Below are 22,960 nucleotides of genomic sequence, written 5' to 3'. Positions count from 1 at the left end.
AGCCCGTAGAGAACGGCAGCATCATCTGATGCTGCCGTTCTCTACCCAAGATCGTCGTGGGACACACTCGTGGACTGCTTCGGATCGTGGGTGAGTATTTTTGTGGTTTGTTATGTTAATATTTATTCCGTAGACGACAATGGCTTCGGGGAACAATGTGACAAGTATTGGTAAGTATGTTACTCTATGTTATATGTACTGTATGTCTATGTATGTATTGTATGAATGTATTGTATGTATGTAGTATATATGTGGTATGTATGTAGCATGTAGTATGTATGTAGTATGTATGTAGCATGCATGTAGCATGCAGTATGTATGTAGCATGCATGTAGTATATATGTAGTATGTATGTAGCATGCATGTAGTATATATGTAGCATGTATGTAGCATGTAGTATGTATGTAGCATGCATGTAGTATATATGTAGTATGTATGTAGCATGCATGTAGTATATATGTAGCATGTATGTAGCATGTAGTATGTATGTAGCATGTAGTATGTATGTAGCATGCATGTAGTATATATGTAGTATGTATGTTGCATGTAGTATATATGTAGTATGTATGTAGCATGTATGTAGTATGTAGTATGAATGTAGCATGTATGTAGTATGCATGTTGTATGTATGTAGCATGTAATTTTTTTTTTTTTTTTTACATTTAACACATTAGCCGGATGATGGGACTACTACTGTCCCATCATTGGCTAATGTGTCAATCACTGTCATGGTAGCAGGCATCGCCCGATGGGACTTGTAGTCCCATCGGACGATGCCTGCACAGACCCCCTGAGCCTGCACAGCCCCCCGGCAGGCCGGCACAGCCCCCCGGCAGGCCGGCACAGCCCCCCGGAGCCTGCACAGCCCCCCGGCAGGCCGGCACAGCCCCCCGGCAGGCCGGCACAGCCCCCCGGCAGGCCGGCACAGCCCCCCGGAGCCTGCACAGACCACCGGCAGGCCGGCACAGACCACCGGAGCCTGCACAGACCCCCTGGCAGGCCGGCACAGCCCCCCGAAAGGCCCGTACAGACCCCAGAGAGGCTGTACAAGGGCAGGAAAGGGTTTTTCTTATTCCGATACCGGAAGTCCCATAGACTTGAATGGGACTTCCGGTATCGGAATCGGCGATACCGATACTTTTTTTAAAGATCGGCCGATACCATCCGATACGATACTTTGAAGTATCGGACGGTATCGCTCAACTCTAGTCTTGAAGGAGTTCCCAGAGATGCTTAGCACTTGATGGCCCTTTTGCCTTCACTCTGCGGTCCAGCTCACACCAAAACATCTCGATTGGGTTCAGGCCTGGTGACTGTGGAGGCCAGGTCATCTGGTGTAGCACCCCATCACTCTCCTTCTTGGTGAAATAGCCCTTACACAGCCTGGAGGTGTGTTTGGGGTCATTGTCCTGTTGAAAAATAAATGATGGTCCAACTAAACGCAAACTGGATGGAATAGCATGCCTCTGCAAGATGCTGGTTCAGTATGCCTTCAATTTTGAATAAATCCCCAACAGTGTCACCAGCAAAGCACCCCCACACCATCACACCTCCTCCTCCATGCTTCACGGTGGGAACCAGGCATGTAGAGTCCATCCGTTCACCTTTTCTGCGTCGCATAAAGACATCGTGGTTGGAACCATAGATCTCAAATTTGGACTCATCAGACCAAAGCACAGATTTCCACTGGTCTAATGTCCATTCCTTGTGTTCTTTAGCCCAAACAAGTCTCTTCTGCTTGTTGCCTGTCCTTGGCAGTGGTTTCCCAGCTATTTTACCATGAAGGCCTGCTGCACAAAGTCTCCTCTTAACAGTTGTTGTAGAGATGTGTCTGCTGCTAGAACTCTGTGTGGCATTGACCTGGTCTCTAATCTGAGCTGCTGTTAACCTGCGATTTCTGAGGCTGGTGACTCGGATGAACTTATCCTCTGCAGCAGAGGTGACTCTTGGTCTTCCTTTCCTGGCGTGGTCCTCATGTGAGCCAGTTTCTTTGTAGCGCTTGATGGTTTTTGCCACTGCACTTGGGGACTTTTTCAAAGTTTTCCCAATTTTTCAGACTGACTGACCTCCATTTCTTAAAGTAATGATGGCCACTCGTTTTTCTTTACTTAGAATTTGTATTATGGCAAGAAAAAAGCAGCTAACAGTCTATTCAGTAGGACTGTCAGCTGTGTATCCACCAGATTTCTGCACAACACAACTGATGGTCCCAACCCCATTTATAAGGCAAGAAATCCCACTTATTAAACCTGACAGGGCACACCTGTGAAGTGAAAACCATTTCCGGTGACTACCTCTTGAAGCTCATCAAGAGAATGCCAAGAGTGTGCCTGGGGGGGCAGGTTGCATATATGTGGGGCCAGGACAAGGGACCAGGAAGGATATATGCAAGTCCAGGAGAGATATATGGTGAGGCAGGACAAGGGACATATGAGGGCCAGTATGTATACCTGGGGAAGCGGGATGGATATCTGGGGGCCAGTCTGGACAAGGGACATAGGGGTTCAGGCTGGGTGAGATTATTAAATAAAGGGGGCCAGGATGAGGGACTTTATTACTGTTTGGGGGCCAGAATGAGAAACATGCTATATTAGTTGATGGTGACAAGTGGGGAACATAATTTCTTTAGGGTCCAATTAGGGACAATTTACTACTGTAATATAATTTACTTTTTAGGAAATGGTTTTCCATGGAAAGAACAAAAGGGGATCTTTTTACTGTGCAGGGCGGTACTACGTTGCTTTTCTTCTTCATCTGGCATAGTGTAGAAGTCAGGGAAAAAGTAAGGAAAATGCTCTGGAAGCGATCAGCTATTGATGACTGTGTTTTTTTTTGCAGAGACGAGTCCTGGCTGGAAGCAGTGATGGTCTGTGCTGGTTGAAGAAAAGCAAAGATGAAGGACTTCAACTACAGACGTCACTGGTGAGTCAGTGTATTACATGCCCACACACACTATACATTATATACTGTGTACAGAGCTCCTTTGTATAATGTTACTAGTGATCACTGTATTACCTGCACACTATATGCTATATACAGAGGTCCTGTGTACAATGTCACTGGTGATCCCTGTATTACCTTTACACTGACACTATATATAGAGTTCCTGTGTATAATGTCACCAGTGATTACTGTATTACCTGTACACTGACACTATATACAGAGCTCCTGTGTATAAAGTCACTGGTGATCACTGTATTACCTGTACACTATATGCTATATACAGAGGTCCTGTGTATAATGTCACTAGTGATCACTGTATTACCTGTACACTGACACTATATACAGAGCTCCTGTGTGTAATGTGACTGGTATTACCTGTACACTGACACTATATACAGAGTTCCTGTGTATAATGTCACTGGTGATCCCTATATTACATGTACACTGACACTATATATAGAGTTCCTATGTATAATGTCAGCAGTGATTACTGCATTACCTGTTCACTGACACTATATATAGAGCTCCTGTGTATGTCACTGGTGATCACTGTATTATCTGTACACTGTATGCTATATACAGAGATCCTGTGTATAATGTCACTGGTGATCACTGTATTACCTGTACACTGACACTATATACAGATCTCCTGTGTATAATGTCACTGGTATTACCTGTACACTGACACTATATAGAGAGTTCCTGTGTATAATGTCAGCAGTGATTACTGCATTACCGGTACACTGACACTATATACAGAGCTCCTGTGTATAATGTCACTGGTGATCACTGTATTACCTGTACGCTGACACTTTATACAGAGGTACTGTGTATAATGTCACTGGTGGTAATAAGTATTGTTAGTATTGTGGTTTGTATTCATAATCAGTATTGTAGTATTCGGTCACTATGTGGTGGTAATTTGTGGTCTGGTCACGGTGTTGCAGTATTTCTCCTTGTATGTGGTATTATTTGTTCCCTATATGCTGGTAATATGTCATATTATTCGGTCACTATGTGGTGGTAATATGTGGTCTGGTCATGGTGTGGTGGTATTTGTCCCTTGTATGTAGTATTATTCGGTCTCCATGTGGTGTGATCATGGTGTTTTGGTATTTCTTCCTGTATGTGGTGGTATTGGTCTTGGTATAGTGGATTGTGTTGTGTATGGCGGTCATTTGTTCTCTCTGATATTATTTAGGAGAAGATTCTTTATTTCAACTAGAGATTAAATACTGTGTACACAGCGGCAGAGATGCACTTACAGGGGGTTTCCTGTGGAAAAAAGTAATCATCTCTCCACAGGATAAATGATAACGTATTGATTGGTGGGGGTCTGACTACTTGGACCCATTCAGCAAAATGTGGAACTTTTTATCCCCATTAGACTGGAGTGGCATGTCCGACTTGACCACTGATCCATTCTTTCCCTCAGTGGCTCCACTTTTTTTTGTAGACGCTCCAAAGAGAATGAATGGAGCTGCGGTCAGATATTCCACCTGCCGCTCCATTTTAAAATAAGTGTCCTATCAACGATAAAACTTTTTCATTCTTCCGATCGGTGCAGTTTCTAATGGTCGGACCTAAGCGATCACCTATCCTGTGGAGCCCATGGATCGGTGATAACTTGTTCTAACCAAAGAACCCCATTAATGTAAACTACTGTAATTATACATCCCAATTGTGGTGGCGCACAGTAGATGTACAGGAGTCGCCTGTATTTTACAGCTCATGCTCCACTATAATGGGGATAATGACTGACAGATATTTGTATATAGCTGTAGGGTGGGCCCCTAGAGTCCATTCCCCTGGTGGGCCACAGACACCACAGTCCGACCCTGTGGAGAAGCGTCAGTTGGTGGAAAATGCAGGCATCGGTCCAGGAGGTACCTGGTGTCAGGAACACCGCACTGCACTTGCTCACTGTGCCAGTGCGGGTGTCCTGAGTACAAAGACAGTACTCACAGATACCTGTGGAGCAGGGCAGCAGCGGTGACGATGCGTGCTTCAGAGTATCAGGACCTGAAGCACATGACTGCTGGGGGCGTGGCCTAAGCTCCACAGATCTAGGAGCTGCAGGGAAACTCCTAGAAAGGTAACTACGGGGCAATGTTACCAAGGGGCATAGACAGAGACAGAAACCAGACGAAGCCAGGGTCAAAGCACCAGATAGCAATACAGTACCACGGGGTTTAGACAGAAAGGATAGTCAGGACGTAGCAATAGGTCAGAAAACCAGAACGGGCAATAGACGGTACAATATGGACAAACTGTAACGGAGTAACGATAGCCAAGCCAGGAGGTCAGAACCGGAGAAGACAGTAGTACGAAAGCGAGAGACGGAGTACAGAGTGAGGGAACAGGCCGGGTCATACACGGGAATCAAACAAGCAACGCAGAATACACGCACACCAGGGGTCAGACACACCAGAACAACAGTATAGCTGACAGAGAACCCTGGTAAAGAGTGAGTATAAATACCCCTCCCAGATCCAGAAAGAGGCCACGAACACTTAACCCTGTGAGTGCAGGGCAAGAACCCTGTTCAAACCATGACACCTGGGAGGATTACAGCAGGTGACTGCTGTGGATCGGCGGATCCACAAACTCCGGGCGGCATGCTGTGGATCATCAGGTCCACGAATTCCAGGCAACTTGCTGTGGATCGGCGGGTCCATGAAATCTGCAATGCGGTGCGGAGCCGTGAAGAGAGGTCCAGAGCCTTGCAGAGCAGTGAAGAGCGGTGCGGAGCCGTGCAGAGAGGGGCAAGCCTTGCGGAGCCGTGGATAGCAGTGTGGAGCCTTGCAAAGCTGTGCAGAGAGAGGCAAAGCCTTGCGGAGCTGTGCAGAGTGGTGCGGAGCCTTGCAGAGGCAGGAAAAGCCTTGCGGAGTGGTGCGGAGTGGGGCAGATAGACTGCCGTGCACAGGGGGTGAGGGGCCTGAGAGGGCCATGGGGAGGCCACGGCATGCACCCCAAGGAGGGATAGTTACCCAAAAGGGGGTGGAGTCCCAAAAGGGAGAGCTGACCCAAATGGGGTTGAGTCCCAAAAGGGGGTGACAACCCAAATAGGGGTTGTGGCCCAAAAAAGGAAGAAGGCGAATGCGCTGAAGGACAACGCTTGAACAGCGTATGTTCCGGATAAAGTACTGTCTATCCATCTGACAAGATGTCACAGAGGTGTACTGTGGAGGTCAATGGAGAGAGTGTGAATAGACTTCTGGACTCAGGGAGCATGGCGACCCTGGTGACTGCCACACTTCCTGTCTATCTGATTCCCAGAAGGAAGATGGAAGTCCACTGCATCCATGGGGTCCCTAGGGATTATCTGGTGTCCAGGGTAATCATTGAGATGCCCACGATCATTACCAGCCATGACGTCCCTGTAGTCCTGGACTTGCCGTATCCTATTGTAATCGATCAGGAGTGGACTTTAAATTTTTTTTGGGACTTGTGGGAGGAAAGGGGAGTGTCTGATTGCTCAGAAGGGAGCTGGAGTGACCCTAAAGGAGCTCCACCAAGGCAGGAGGCTGTAGGGGTTCCTGGTGGTGGGATGCATAAAGAGAAGGTAGCACCCTCTAAGGTCGATAGTCTAGAGTTAGGGATGACCGGACAGAAATGTGGGTCTGACCAACCCTGGGACTTAGCAGAGGTGATTACCAGTGTGACTTTTGAAAACAGGGAAGCTCCAGTAGTGGGGTCCGACACCTGTTTAAAGGGATTCTGTCACCCCATTTTTGGGCTATGATCTGCGGCCACCGCCATCAGGGGCTAATCTACAGTATTCTGTAATGCTGTAGATAAGCCCCCAATGTAACCTGAAAGATAAGAAAAACAAGATAGATTATACTCACTGGGGAGAGGGGTCGGGTGCGGTGGGTGTCGCGGTGTGGCGCCTCCCATCTTGTAGCGATGTCGTCCTTCTTCTTACTTCTGCCGTGGCTCCTGCGCAGGCGCACTTACTCTGCCCTGTTGAGGGCAGAGTAAAGTACTGCAGTGTGCAGGCGCCGGGAGTGGTCAGAGAGGTCCGGCACCTGAGCACTGCAGTACTTTACTCTGCCCTCAACAGGGCAGAGTAAGTGCGCCTGCGCAGGAGCCTAGGCAGAAGTAAGGAGGAGGATGTCATCTCTAGAAGATGGGAGGCGCCGTACCGGACCGCGACACCTATCGGACCGTACCGGATCCTCGGGGTGAGTATAATCTAACTCGTTTTTCTTATCCTTCAGGTTACATCAGAGGCTTATCTACAGCATTACAGAATGCTGTAGATGAGCCCCTGATGGCGGTCGCCGCATCTTCTAGGCCAAACAATAGGTGACAGATTCCCTTTAAGTGGGGACTTGCTGTTCCTGGATGACAGGATGAGTAGTGGTGACTCCCATTCAGACTGTGACACAAGGGAAAGAGTGTGCGGTAAGGAGGACCCGAGTAAAAATGGCAAGTCTTCCTTTCGTCGCCAGGGACACGTCGGCTGCAAAAAGGCAGGACAGGCGACACTCTCCTAGAAGAGGGATGAAGAAGAGACATGATCAGGTGCCAACAAGGTTAATGTTCTTGATAAGGTGGTTACTTTACCACTGACAAACCCCAGCACAGAGGTAGTTGATGACGTGCTGAAAATAAAACTGACACATTATGATGGTGGAGATCCATCAGCAGAGATCGCGGTAGGAGGAGAAATCCCAGAGAGCGCAGGTGGAGTGAAAACCCACAAAGGTCATCGAGAGCAGACTGGTGGTTCATTTGCCAGTGAGGCTGTGCATGAGGAATTTAGGAAGGCGGTGGAAGCGTGTAATGTGTACTGGGTGCCCGAGACTAAATAGTTTTTTATACTGTTCACTAGGGAAGTCACAGTGAAGCGGGTGACTATCCTGAGTGACATGCACCTACACTGTCTTTGCACAAAACGGATAGTCCTGTTGAGAATTAGGAAGCCGCACGACGTCTGGGGCGTGCAAAAAAAGCTCAAAGTTGGTTGGAATTGGTGGAGGACATTGTTCAAGCGTCTAGCAATCTGGTGAGAAAAGTTATTGGGAAACTTGGAAGAGTAGTGCAGGGAATCATAGAAAAGTCTGGTGTGGCGAGAGTGAGGATTCCAGCTGATGACGAAGCCCAGGTAGCTGGTGAAGGTGGGTTGGTTCCATTCTTCATTGTCGGATCAATGGAGAGCCTTAATCCGAATACTCCTGGAATATCGTATGGCGTACCTGGGAGAGGTAGAGCAGCTAAGTCTTGAGAGACTGCAAATTAATAAACAGCTGCAGGAAATGCGAAGAAGATGGCGGCCACTTTCAACCCGAGGTATAGAGAGACAAAGGGGTTCTTTAAAGGGTGGAAGTACACAACCTGAAGATAAATGGAATTACTGTTCTCTGGGTAACAAAGACAATACGAGAAATGGCCAACAGAGAGACAACCGAAGGTGGCCTGATGGAAGAGTTAGAAGTAGTGACTCCTCTATTAGCTCAGTGGTGAAGTGACCTAGGAGGGAGACCCTGTAGTGGACATGGTAACAAAGAGTCACACCATACAGAAGGTATGGGTGTCAGGAAATTGCAACACCATACAGACCGCCGGGGATGGGGGTGGTCCGACAAAGGGGCCACTCTACCAGACGAGGTGATGGAGGCGAATGATGGATGGTTCCAAAAGTGTCGGACAGAGGAGTCCAGTTTGTTTCCAGATTTTTGAGAGCTTTTGTCCCAAACTGGGAATTCAGTTATCTTTCTCCTCTGCATTTCATCCTCAGACCAATGGGCAGACTGAGAGAACAAACCAGACTTTGGAATCTTATTTGAGATGTTTCATATCTGCTGATCAGGATAACTGGGTCTCATTTTTGCCCTTGGCCGAATTTGCGCTAAACATTAGGGCTAGTTCTGCCACTTTGATGTCGCCCTTTTTCTGTAACTTTGGGTTTCATCTTCGATTTTCTTCAGGGCAGGTGGAATCTTCGGCCTGCCCAAGTGTGGATTCTGTGGTAGAGAGAATGCAGCAGATTTGGGACCAAGTGGTGGATAAGTTGTACCACTCTCAGGAAAAAGCCCAATGGTTTTCCAACTGACATAGGACTATTGGTCCCCGGTTTAAAGTGGGTGATGTGGTTTGGTTGTCTTCAAAGAATATTCCTAAGAAGGTTGAGTCTCCAAATTTCAAGCCAAGATTCATTGGACCTTATAAGATTTTGGAAATAATAATAATAATAATAATAATAATTTTTATTTATATAGCGCCAACATATTCCGCAGCACTTTACAATTAAGCGGGGACATGTACAGACAATAAATTCAATACAAGTTAAGACAATTCAAACAATGACATTAGGAGTGAGGTCCCTGCTCGCAAGCTTACAATCTACAAGGAAATGGGGGGACACAGTAGGTGAGAAATGCTTGTTAATTCAGGTCTGGCAATTATAATAGGGATTTTCATATAAAGCTGCATGATCCGGTCATCAGCCCGTGTGTTTAAGTGCAATAGACAAGTATCAAGTGCAGTTATCATGTGCATGAAGGGTGTGGAGACAGATGAATAGTAGGGTGCAGATTCAGAATAATATTTGGAAGGAGGGAACAGGGCAAAGTTAGCTTGCTGAGTAGTTGATGTGATAGGCTTCTTTGAAGAGATGGGTTTTCAAAGCGCGCTTGAATAGGTCAGGGCTAGGTATCAGTCTGATCGTCTGGGGAAGTGCATTCCAGAGAGCTGGAGCAGCACGAGAGAAGTCTTGGAGACGGAGGTGCGAGGTTCGGATTACGGGGGATGTTAGTCTTAGGTCATTTGTAGAACGGAGGGCACGTGTAGGGCGATAGACAGAGATGAGAGAGGAGATATAAGGCGGTGCAGAACAGTGGAGAGCTTTGTGGGTGAGAGAGATGAGTTTATACTGGACCCTGTAGCGAATAGGTAGCCAGTGTAATGACTGGCACAAGATGGAGGCATCGGTGAAGCGGCTGGACAGAAATATGACCCTGGCTGCCGCATTCAAGATGGATTGGAGAGGAGAAAGTTTGGTAAGAGGGAGACCGATCAGAAGAGAGTTGCAGTAGTCCAGACGAGAATGAATAAGAGCGACAGTAAGAGTCTTAGCAGTTTCAAAGGTGAGAAAAGGTCGGATTCTGGAGATGTTTTTAAGATGCAGGTGACAAGAGCGACTAAGTGATCGGATGTACGGAGTAAAGGAAAGTTCAGTGTCGAATATGACCCCAAGACAGCGGGCATGCTGCTTGGGAGTTATGGTTGAACCCTCCAGGGTTATTTCGATGTTAGGTAGAGTGAGGTTAGTAGAGGGGAGAAACACAAGAAGTTCAGTTTTAGAGAGATTTAGTTTCAGATAGAGGGAGGACATGATGCTAGAGACAGCAGACAGACAATCCTTGGTATTTTGAATTAGGGTAGGGGTGATGTCAGGGGAAGACGTGTATAATTGGGTGTCATCAGCATAGAGATGATACTGGAACCCAAATCTGCTGATTGTTTGTCCAATAGGGGCAGTGTATAAAGAGAAGAGGAGGGGGCCTAGGACTGAGCCCTGCGGGACCCCAATAGTAAGGGGACGAGAAGAGGAAGAGGAGCCGGAAAAAGATACAGTGAAGGAGCGGTCGGAGAGGTAGGAGGAGAACCAGGAGAGGGCTGTGTCCTTGAGGCCTATAGAGCGGAGCATAGTGAGGAGGAGCTGGTGATCCACAGTGTCAAATGCGGCAGAGAGATCCAGGAGAATCAGCAGGGAGCAATGACCTTTCGATTTAGCTGTTATTAAATCATTAGAGACTTTAGTGAGGGCAGTTTCAGTAGAGTGTAAAGAGCGGAAACCAGATTGTAAGGGGTCGAGAAGAGAGTTATCCGAGAGATAGCGGATTAGACGGGAGTGGACCAGGCGTTCCAGGAGTTTAGAGATGAAGGGAAGGTTAGAGACAGGTCTGTAGTTAGCAGTGCAGTTCTGGTCCAGGGATGGCTTTTTAAGTAAAGGGGTTATGATGGCATGTTTAAATGAGGAGGGAAATATACCTGAAGAAAGAGAGAGGTTAAATATTTTAGTCAGGTGAGTGGTGACCACTGGTGAGAGAGACTGCAGGAGCTGTGAAGGAATAGGGTCACTGTTGCAGGTTGTAGGCCGAGCAGAAGCGAGGAGCTTGGAAACTTCTTCTTCTGAAACAGGCTCAAAGATGTCTAGTGAGCTTGAGGTGCGGCAGGGAAGGGGATCCAGGCACTGAGGAGATAGGGCTGAGATATCCTGATGGATGTGGTTGATTTTTTCTAGGAAATCCTTAATCCCGTTTCTTTCCGCTTGGCTCTTCCAGTTACGTTTAAGATTCATAACATGTTCCATAAATCCTTGTTGAAGAGGTTTGTAGAGCCAGTAGTTCCCATGGCGGTGCCTCCTGACCCTGTATTGGATAAAGGTAATTTGGAGTATGAGGTAGAGAAAATATTGGATTCTCGTTTGGCTAGACGGAGACTCCAGTACCTGGTCAAATGGAAGGGTTATGGCCAGTTGCCCTGATGAAGTGAGCTGGGACAGCTCAGGAAACGCGTAGGCACCAATAAAGTTCCTTGAATTATACCTACAGCAGCGCAGTGTATCATTGCACCTTAAAGCCATCTTCACTTACAAGTCTTTGGACCCTGTACAGACTGCAGCAGCTGTTTTATGCGTTTGTAGGTGTTGTAACCGAAGTTTCACAACCCTATCAGGTGAGTCTCTCCTTGCCTCACCATTACAATTGTGTTTTAAAGGTTTCACACTGTGGATGCGCCCTGTTTTGTTTCTTTTATTTAAAGTGAACTTCATGGGAGAGGACCAAGGAGGACACCATTGTTGATAAAACAAAAAAATCATAAAAAAGCCAGACTGGAATTTCTCAAACTAAATGTTAACAAGCCACAATACTTCTGGGAGAATGTCCTAAGGATAGATGAGACAAAAATGGAACTTTTTTGGCAAGGCACATCAGCTATATGCTCACAGATGGAAAAATGAGGCATATCAAGAAAAGAACACTGTCCCTACTATGGAACATGGAGGAGGCTCTGTTATGTTCTGGGGCTGCTTTGCTGCATTTAGCACAGAGTGTCTAGAATCTGTGCAGTGTACAATGAAATCTCAAGGCGGTCAAGGGATTCTAGAGAAAAATGTGCTGCCCAGTGTCAGAAAGCTTGGTCTCAGTCTCATTGACAGTTACAGAAATCGTTTGATTGCAGTAATTGTCTCAAAAGGTTGTGCAACAAAATATTAAGTTAGAGGTACCATCAATTCTGTCCAGGCCTATTTCATGAGTTTTATTTTTATTTTTCTAATTAAGTGGAAGCATGGCTAAAAAGCAATGTCTGACTTTCATTTGTTCATTTTCATAGAATTTTTATTTATTATTAATTTTGTCAGATTCAAGTTATTTCTGTGACCATTGTGGGTTTTTCTGTCATTAAACAAGGGATACCAACAGTTTTGACCACGTGTTTAAAAAGCTATACAAATCTCCCATACCTGCGCTGTTCCAGCTGTGTAGCACTTGCATTTCTGGGGATTGTGACGTTGTTATATCATGTGAGCCTGACCTTCAGACATATCAAACAATAAGAGTAAGCAGCCACAGTTCTGGCTTCCTGCTGATGTTCAATGTTCCGAAGGCGAGAGCAGTGATGCCGATGCTGATTGGGTGCTGGGCTCGTGTGATATAACAGCCTCACATGAGTCCCGGGAATGCGAGTGCCGACATCGCTGGAGCAGGGCTGGCACAATTTTTGATTAAAATATTTCCAACATTCTGAACATGAAAAAGGTTTCTCTCCTGTGTGACTTCTCTAAGTTTTAATAAGAGTTCATTTCCGTGTAAAACATTTCCCACATTAAGAACATGAAAAAGGCTTCTCCCCTGTGTGAATTCTTAGGTGAATAAGAAGAGATGATTTCTTCACAAAACATTTCCCACAATCTGAACATGAAAATGGTTTCTCCCCTGTGTGGGTTCTCTGGTGTTTAACAAAATCTGATTTCTGTTTAAAACATTTCCCACATTCTGAACAGGAAAAAGGCTTCTTCCCTGTGTGAATTCTCTGATGCTTAACTAAATCTGATTTTTGCTTAAAACATTTCCCACATTCTGAACAGGAAAAAGGCTTCTCCCCTGTGTGGGTTCTGTGGTGGCTATTAAGATGTGATTTCTGGTTAAAACATTTCCCACATTCTAAACATGAAAAAGGTTTTTCTCCTGTGTGAGTTCTCTGGTGGCTATCAAGATGCGCTTTCCGATTGAAACATTTTCCACATTGTGAGCAGGAAAAAGGCTTCTCCCCTGTGTGTATTCTCTGATGCTTAACAAAATCAGATTTTTGGTTAAAACATTTCCCACATTCTGAACATGGAAAAGGCTTCTCCCCTGTGTGGGTTCTTTGGTGCTTAAGTAAAGCCGAGTTCTGGTTAAAACATTTCCCGCATTCTAAACATGAAAATGGCTTCTTTCCTGTGTGAGAACTTTGGTGTATAACAAGATTCCATTTTTGTTTAAAATATTTCCCACATTCTGAACAGAAAAAAGGCTTCTCCCCTGTGTGGGTTCTCTGGTGCTTAACTAAAGCTGATTTCTGGTTAAAACATTTCTCACATTCTGAACATGAAAAAGGTTTCTCCCCTGTATGGTTTCTCTGGTGCTTAACCAAAGCTGATTTATGGTTATAACATTTCCCACATTCTGAACATGAAAAAGGCTTCTCCCCTGTGTGAGTTCTTTGGTGTATTACAAGATTCCATTTCTGGATAAAACATTTCCCACATTCTGAACATGAAAAAGGCTTCTCCCCTGTGTGAGTTCTCTGGTGCTTAACAAAAACTGATTTCTGGTTAAAACATCTCCCACACTTGGGACAAGAAAATCTATTCTCCACTCTGTGATGTTTTTGTTCTATAAGAAAAGACTTTTCGAGAGGAAAAGTGTGTCCATATTCTGAATGTGAAAATGGCTTCTTTGCTTTAAGAGAAGTTTGTTTTTTCTTGCTTATTTTGTGACTTTGATTTTCCTTTGTAGTCGATAATGAATCAGAAGACAGGACCTGATTCTTAGAATCCGATGTCAAATCTTTGCTGTGAAGGGATGATGGCATATCTGGAGTAACGGCATTTACTTCAATTGTATCCTGTGGGATCTCAAGATCATCTGATTTAAGAATTGAAGATGTCAGCTGTCCATCTGATCTCCTGGTACAGTCATCTGCTAAGAATAAAACCAAATATTATTTTTGAATAAAATATCATAAAATTTTATATTTTGAACATGTCTACTTAAATTGTCGGTAAAAGTGACAAGTTAAGTAAACAAAAAATAATTTTTCACCATGACAATGAGAATTCACAGTCTAATAGAAACTTCATAGGATGAACCAGTAGAGCGTGGTGTTCAACTTTGTTAATTTTGCTTCCAAATATGGAATACAAAAACTCCAAAACAATGTTATATAAGCGTAAATAATACCAATAAAAACTTCTACTCAGCTCACAAAAAACAAGCCCCCACTGAGGTCCATGATCTGTTAGTGGATAACAGAGGTTTCCACATTATTAGTGTCTCAAAGGCTCTTGAAAAGCAACATAACTTCCATAAACCAATCCAGCAGTATCCGCTCTCCCAAAATCGATTCTGAGAATTGCAGTGTGCCAAAACCACATTTATTATACATGTATTTGGCATTACAATATATCATCCCCTGCGATGAATTATGCAGGGAAAAAAGGCATAGGCAAATCAGTAAATTATTAAAATCAATAATTTATTAAACCTAAACAAATATTAAAATAAGACAAGGGAATTTCACAAAAAATGCCAGAGGTAAAAAAAAATACACCAGAAAATGTAGGGAATATGATCCAAACAGCACTATTAGGTCAAAAATTGCTCATAAACAATGCATAACAAAAGAGCCTGGGGCTCAAATCAAGAATTAAATTGTCATAAGAGCTAATTCCTAATGACATCCATGATAAATGTATAATACACATAAAGTGAACAACCATTTGTGGACATTGGGCACTCAGACCATCCTCATGGAGTCCGTTTCTAACTGTTTGTGCAGACACATGCACATTTGTGGCCTGCTGGAGGTCATTTTGCAAGGCTCTGGCAGTGCTCCTCCTGTTCCTCCTTGCACAAAGGCTGAGGTTGCGGTCCTGTTGCTGGGTTGCTGCCCTCCTATGGCTCCCTCCACGTCTCCTGGTAGCGCCTCCAGCCTCTGGATACAACGCTAAGAGACACAGCAAACCTTCTTGCCACAACTCGCATTGATGTGCCATCCTGGATGAGCTGCACTACCTGAGCCACTTGTGTGGGTTGCAGAGTCTGTCTCGTGCTACCATGAGTGTGAAAGCACAACCAACATTCAAAAGTGACCAAAACATCAGCCAGAAAGCATTGGTACTGAGATGTGGTCTGTGGTCTCCACTTGCAGAACCACTCCTTTATTGAGGGTGTCTTGATAATTGCCAATAATTTCCATCTGTTGTCTATTCCATTTGCACACCAGCATGTGAAATTGATTGTCAAACAGTGTTGCTTCCTAAGGGGACAGTTTGATTTCACAGAAGATTGATTTACTTGGAGTTATATTCTGTTGTTTAAGTGTTCCCTTTATTTTTTTGAGCAGTGTATATTACAGCAGTCAGCCACGCACAGCTTAGAGATATATCATGGGACAGGTGTAATGTTTTTTGAATAGTTAAGGCCTCTTTCACACTTCCGTTTTTGACTATCAGTCAAAATCCGGCAGCTTTTGAAAAAAACGGATCCGCCAATTTTTTGGGCGGATCCGTTTTTTTCCCCATTGAGTTGCATTACCGGCGGATCTTGACGGATGGCCATCCGTTGGATACGTTTTTTTTTGCGGATCCGCCAAAATGTTTGCGTCCGCTGGCATGCCTGGACGGACCCTGCAATGTTTTTTTGGCTGTAGGATCCGCATTTTACAGTGCGCATGCCCGGAGAAAGGAAGTTGGCCGGGGATTTAACCCTGAAATCCTTTCTGGCGGTGGTAAAAATTTTTCTCTCTCTCTCTCTCTCTCTCTCGAAAAGTCAGGATAAAGGGAAACTCTGTTGTTAATCAAGAGAAGTTCACACTTGGCCCTCACTGCACATTTACTGTTGTCGATCATAAAAGTGAAGTTTGGTCAGAAAGACTGGACCTGGTCTTGTAGGGACCATATGAGCACATTCAGCAGCACAGAAGGGAGAGAAACCAGATTCATCCAATAAGATATCGGGTTCTAGTGTAACACCGACGTCCCTGCATGCTTCCCATACTCCTCTTTCCCAGCAGGGAAACTCACCGTCACGACCTTCAGCGTGCACGTTCTGTTACCGCTTACTGGAGTCTGTGTATGTCTGACAGATCACAGGAAACGGTGCTTATTGGGTAAATATGCTCCCCGTCTCTTGAAGAAACAGCGAGCGTCATCCGAAAGTGTCCCCAGCCTCAGCACCATGATTAGTCAGGTAGTCTGCACAATTTCTAGTTCTCAGGTCCCCAGTCTGTTAGTACCTGCCAGTACCCCACTAGTACCTGCCAGTACCGTCGTTTTTGATCGTTCCTGCCTGTCGCTGCTTGTGCCTTTCAGCATCTACCAGTCTGTATACCAACCATACCTGCCTGCACCTGCTGTGCCAGTATGCATATCAGCCGTACCGGTCTGCACCTTCCGTGCCAGTATGTAAACTAGCTGTACCTTCCAGCACCTGCCATGCCAGTCTGCATATCAGCCATACCTGCCTGTACCTGCTGTGCCAGTCTGCATACCAGACATACCTGTTTAAATCTGCCTGGTCTTCCAGTACTCCTGCAGTGCCTGCCTCTACTTGTCAAAGTCCACCCATTCCTGGCCATCCCAACTACCTGCCCCTTTAATGCCGCTGACATTTGTCCGAGATCTGTCCTGGAGTAGCACCTGGCATCCATCTGGAGCAAAGTGTAACCCCCCACATCAGAGGTAGTCATACCCCTCCATGCTCTCCTCGGTACACGGCACAGTGGTTCCACCAATATTCCCATTACATCTAGGAAAGCAACAGCATAATTTATTTTGCATACTTCTAATGCAGATATTATGGTGAGAGTGGTGAGGGGAGATGTTTTCTTCTCATGACTCTTCCAAAAGGCTACATTTATGTAGGTATCTCTGAACAGTAGAGCAATGTACTACAACTCCAGAGTCTTTCCCTAAAATACTGTTAGGCATCGGGTTACTGCAACTGCACAGCAGGAATCCAGAGCCTTGCATTCAGCGGTCTCTGTTATGAATGAGTCACCGGAGGAGGAAAAAACAAAAATGCAAGCTAAGTCCTGAAAACCGGAGAGGTTGGTAGCTAGCGGATTGCAGACCCCTGATCCTATTCACAACAACTAAAAGTAGCCGTGGAGCGTTCCTACTGTGGTCCTAGACGCCTCTTCACAGCCGGAGAACTAAATAGGCCTAAAGAAAGAAAAGGGGAAATCTAAACGGCCCCAGAGCAGACTCCAAAGCAATAGACAGCCCCCAACATGTATTGTTGGTGAAAACAGATGAAAACACAAACACAGACAGAAAGACAGGCAGAGCAAACGATGGGGCCCAACTAACTAGATAGGAAAGGACAGAAAAGATGCTGGCTGCAACCCGCAAAAACCCTACCAAAAATGTCCCAACACGTCTGATAGGAAAAACGGCCCTGAAGTCACTAGACTTCAAAATCCCTATATCAGCACTCCGATATATTCTGAAGACAGAGCAAAAGAGATTTAACCGATCAGGGACAAAAACGGAAATTCAGCAGAGCCCCAGCCGGGGCTGGCAGAACACAAAACTAAGCAAATCAGACAAAATCTCATGGAACAATAACAGAGCAAAACTTAGCTTTAGAAGACAGGAACTGAACTGGAGGCCAGAGCTCAGAGCAGAGAAATCACCAGCAACCCTACAGGGCGTCGTGTTATGAATGAGTCACCGTAGGAGGCAAAAGCAGAAATACAAGCTAAGTCCAGAAAACCAGAGAAGTTGGCAACTATCAGATTGCAGACCCCTGAACCTATCAACACAACTAGCAGTAGCCGTGGGGGGTTCCAACGATGCCCTAGACCCCTCGATCACAGCCGGAGAAATACATAGGCCTAAAGAAAGAAAGGGGAAATCTAAACTGCCCCAGAGCAGACCTCAAAGCAATAGGCAGCCCCCAACATATAATGACGGTGAAGCAAGATGAAAATACTAACACAGACAGAAAGATAGACTGAGCAAAGACGGGGCCCCAAAAATACCTAGACAGGAAAGGACAGGAAGGCTGCTGTCTGCAATCTGCCAAAACCCTATCAAAGATATAAGCCAACCAGCTGATATGAAAAAGGCCCTGAAGCAGCTAGGCTTCAAAAACTAAATCAGCACTCAGTAGTTTCAGAAGACAGAGCTAAATGAATTCAGCACACCCCAGCAGGGAATGGCAGAAATCCAGAAAAACAAAGCAAAAACAAAGTCAAAGCACAAAAGCAAAAGGCCGAGAAGCAAACTTAGCTTTGGAGGAGCAGGAATTCAGACTGGTCTCCAAGGATCCCACAGAGAAATCACCCGCAGGGCAGAAGGGCGTCGGCAGCATTATATCCAGTCGGTAACTCCACTCAGCCAGTCACAATCATCAGCCTCAGGTGTTTGACAATCAGGCTCACTACCTTTCTTTACCAGAAGAGGGAGTTCCTCGGGCCTCAGTAATGAAGGGGAAAATGAACTCACAACAGTACCTCCCCCTTGAGGAGGGGTCACCGAACCCTCAACTATGCCACCAGGGCGATCAGGGTGAGCCCGATGAAAGGCACGCACCAATCGTTTGGCATGAATATCAGAGGCGGAGACCCAGGAATTATCCTCCTGACCATAACCCTTCCACTTAACCAAATACTGGAGTACCCGTCTAGCCAGATGGGAATCCAGTACTTTCTCTACCTCATACTCCATGTTACCTTCAACCAATACAGGGTCTGGAGGTGCCACCCCCGGAACAACAGGTTCAACAAACCTCTTCAACAAAGATTTATGGAACACATTATGGATTTTAAATGTGACAGGAAGAGCCAAACGAAAAGAGACCGGATTAATAATCTCCACAATCTTGTAAGGTCCAATAAATCTAGGCTTAAACTTAGGAGAAGCCACCTTCATAGCAATATTTTTTGATGATAACCACACTATATCACCAACCTTAAACTGGGGACCAATGGTCCTATGTCGATTGGAAAACCGCTGGGCCTTCTCCTGGGAGAGAGATAACTTATCCACCACTTGGTCCCAGATCTGGTGCATTCTCTCCACCACAGTGTCAACACCTGGGCAGGCAGAGGGCTCCACCTGCCCTGAAGAAAATCGAGGATGAAACCCAAAGTTACAAAAAAAAGGTGACATCAAAGTGGCAGAACTAGCTCTATTATTCAAAGCAAATTCGGCCAAGGGCAAAAATGAAACCCAATCATCCTGATCAGCAGAAATAAAACATCTCAAATATGACTCCAAGGTCTGGTTTGTTCTCTCTGTCTGCCCATTGGTCTGAGGGTGAAAAGCAGAGGAGAAGGACAACTGAATTCCCAGCCTGGAACAGAAAGTTCTCCAAAATCTAGACACAAACTGCACTCCTCTGTCAGATACAATGTTCTCAGGAATCCCGTGCAAACGAACCACCTGTTGTAAAAACAGGGGCACCAACTCAGAGGAAGACGGCAACTTAGGGAGTGGTACAAGATGAACCATCTTAGAGAACCTATCACAAATCACCCAAATAACAGTCATCCTCTGAGAGACAGGCATATCAGAGATGAAATCCATTGAAATATGGGTCCATGGCCTCTTGGGGACAGGCAAAGGCATCAACAACCCACTAGACCGAGAACACGATTTAGACCGGGAGCACGTCCCACAGGACTGCACAAAATTCCTGACATCACGAGACAAGGAGGGCCACCAAAAAAACCGACTCACCAGATCTCTAGTACCAAAAATACCTGGATGACCAGCCAAAGCAGAGCAATGAACTTCAGACATCACTCTCTTCTTCCACTGGTCAGGAACATACAACTTTCCACTGGGACAACGCTCAGGTTTGTCCTCCTGGAACTCTTCCAGAGCACGTCTCAAATCGGGCGAGATGGCAGAAAGAACTTCCCCTTCGCCTAAGATGGTAGCAGGCTTGGTCACCACAGGAGAATCAGCAAGGAAGCTCCTAGAGAGGGCGTCTGCCTTGACATTTTTTGTTCCAGGAAGAAAAGAAACCACAGAATCAAAACGTGTAAAAAACAAGGCCCACCTAGCCTGTCTAGGGTTCAAGCGCTTAGCCGACTCTAGGTAAATCAAATTCTTATGGTCAGTGAGGACCACGACTTGATGCTTAGTTCCCTCCAACCAATGTCTCCACTCCTCAAATGCCCATTTCATGGCCAACAGTTCCCTATTCCCCACATCATAGTTACGTTCAGATGGAGAGAACTTTCGGGAAAAGAAAGCACAGGGATTCATTTTAGATGTTACAGGATCCTTTTGGGACAACACAGCTCCTGCACCAATCTCAGAAGCATCCACCTCTACCTGGAATGGAAGTGAGACATCAGGTTGCCGCAAAACCGGGGCGGAGGTGAATCTTCGCTTCAACTCCTGAAAGGAAGAAACAGCCTCCGGAGACCAATTTAACACATCAGCACCCTTCTTAGTCAAATCAGTCAATGGCTTGGCAATACTAGAAAATTTTGCTATAAATTTCCGATAAAAATTAGCAAAACCCAAAAACTTCTGGAGGGCCTTCAAAGAAGTGGGCTGAACCCAATCGTAAATGGCCTGTACCTTGGCCGGGTCCATTTCAATAGTTGACGGGGACAAAATAAATCCCAAAAAAGAAATCCTCTGTACTCCAAAAAGGCATTTATATCCCTTGACATACAGGGAATTCTCCCTCAAGATCCGGAACACAGTCCGAATATGTTCCACATGAGAATCCCAATCCTTGGAGAAGATCAAAATATCATCCAGATAGATAATCAAAAATTTATCGACAAAATCTCGGAAAATATCGTTTATGAAGCACTGGAAGACAGAAGGGGCATTAGTGAGCCCAAAAGGCATCACCAGGTACTCAAAATGTCCCTCCGGAGTATTAAACGCCGTCTTCCATTCATCCCCATGCTTAATGCGAGTAAGATTATACGCCCCCCTGAGGTCAAGCTTGGTAAACCAGCAAGCACCTTTAACTCTGGAGAATAGATCAGAAATCAGGGGTAACGGATACTGATATTTAACAGTAATTTTGTTGAGGGCACGATAATCAATACAAGGTCTTAATGATCCATCCTTTTTGGCTACAGAAAAAAAAAAAACCCGTCACCCAAGGGTGACGAGGATGGTGTAATATGACCCTTCTCCAACGCCTCCTTAATATAGGATCGCATAGCCTCGTGCTCGGGTACAGATAAATTGAAGAGCCGACCCTTGGGAAATTTACACCCCGGGCTCAGTTCAATTGCACAGTCATAACTCCTATGAGGAGGCAGAGACGCAGACTCATTCTCACTAAATACATCATAAAAGTCCGCCAAATAATCAGGAACATCATGCGACTGAGGAGAGGTGGAAAACACCGGAGCCTCACAAATGGCACACCGACAACCCCAACTCACCACAGACACAGATTTCCAATCCAAAACTGGATTATAAATCTGTAACCAGGGAAACCCCAGAACAACAGTATCATGCAGATTATGCAACACCAGAAATCTGCAATTTTCTTGATGGTCTGGTGCGACCCGCATTACCACCTGGGTCCAAAACTGGGGTTTATTTTTAGCCAAAGGAGTAGCATCAATTCCCCTCAAAGGGATAGGCGTCTGCAGAGGTGTCATCGGAAATCCACAACGTTTAGCAAAATCCAAGTCCATTAGGTTTAGGGCTGCTCCCGAATCGCCTTGGCGGAAAATGTGGACAGGGAGCAGATCAGAGTAATAGCCAGAAGAAACTTAGGTTGAACACCCCCAACAGAAAATGTGTGTGTAAAGCATTTCTCTCGTTTGGGACAGACAGAAATAATATGCGAGGCATCTCCACAGAAAAAAACACAACTTATTATGCCTTCTGAACTCCTGACGCTGCTCTCTGGAAAAAACTCTATCACATTGCATAGGTTCAGACATTTGTTCAACAGGTGGCAACACCTCTCGTGCAGCTTTGCGTTCGCGCAAACGCCGATCAACCTGAATGGCTAATGACATAGAATCGTCAAGACCAGAGGGAACAGGAAATCGCACCATAGTATCTTTTACGGCTTCTGACAACTCCTTCCGAAAGAGAGCAGCCAAGGCATTATCATTCCAGGTAGTAAGTACTACCCACTTTCGGAATTTTTGACAGTACAATTCTGCAGAATCACGACACTGGCTCAATGCCAGCAGGGTCTTTTCAGCCTGATCAATGGTATTAGGTTCGTCATACAACAACCCCAAAGCTTGAAAGAATGCGTTCACATTAGTCAGAATAGGATCATCTGGTTTCAAAGAAAACGCCCAATCCTGGGGATCGCCACGCAGCAAAGAGATGACAATTTTAACCTGCTGCGCGGAGCTCCCCGACGAGTCAGGCTTCAAGGCAAAAAATAATTTACAATTATTTTTGAAATTCAAAAATTTAGACCGATCCCCAAAAAATACATCAGGTGTAGGAATCTTTGGTTCAGCAGCATATGAATGAGCAAGGTAGGCGGAAATTCCCCGCACTTCCGCAGCGAGCTGCTCCACACGATCAGACAATTGCTTTATCTCCATTGAGAGAAAAAAAAATTCCCCCTACGGCCTCAGAGATATAGAGGAAAAAATATACACCTTTTTTTTTTTTTTTTACAATTCTTTCCTGCTATAGAGTACCCTAGAATCTGCGGTATGGCGGGTGATTCTGTTATGAATGAGTCACCGTAGGAGGCAAAAGCAGAAATACAAGCTAAGTCCAGAAAACCAGAGAAGTTGGCAACTATCAGATTGCAGACCCCTGAACCTA

At 45.4% G+C, this 22,960-nt stretch overlaps 1 pseudogene; it reads right to left on the bottom strand.

Annotated features, from left to right (window-relative positions):
* Nucleotides 1-12,289: 12,289 nt before the first annotated feature.
* LOC141055870 (uncharacterized) overlaps nt 12,290-22,960 on the bottom strand; it is a 69,151-nt pseudogene continuing 58,480 nt past the window's right edge.

The sequence above is a fragment of the Dendrobates tinctorius genome, unplaced genomic scaffold (assembly GCF_039654945.1).
Source record: "Dendrobates tinctorius isolate UK_male_01 unplaced genomic scaffold, ASM3965494v1 ptg000192l, whole genome shotgun sequence".
Taxonomy (NCBI): Eukaryota; Metazoa; Chordata; class Amphibia; order Anura; family Dendrobatidae; genus Dendrobates; species Dendrobates tinctorius.
Note: the sequence above shows the minus strand (reverse complement) of the source record. Positions and strands in the feature narration are given on the sequence as shown.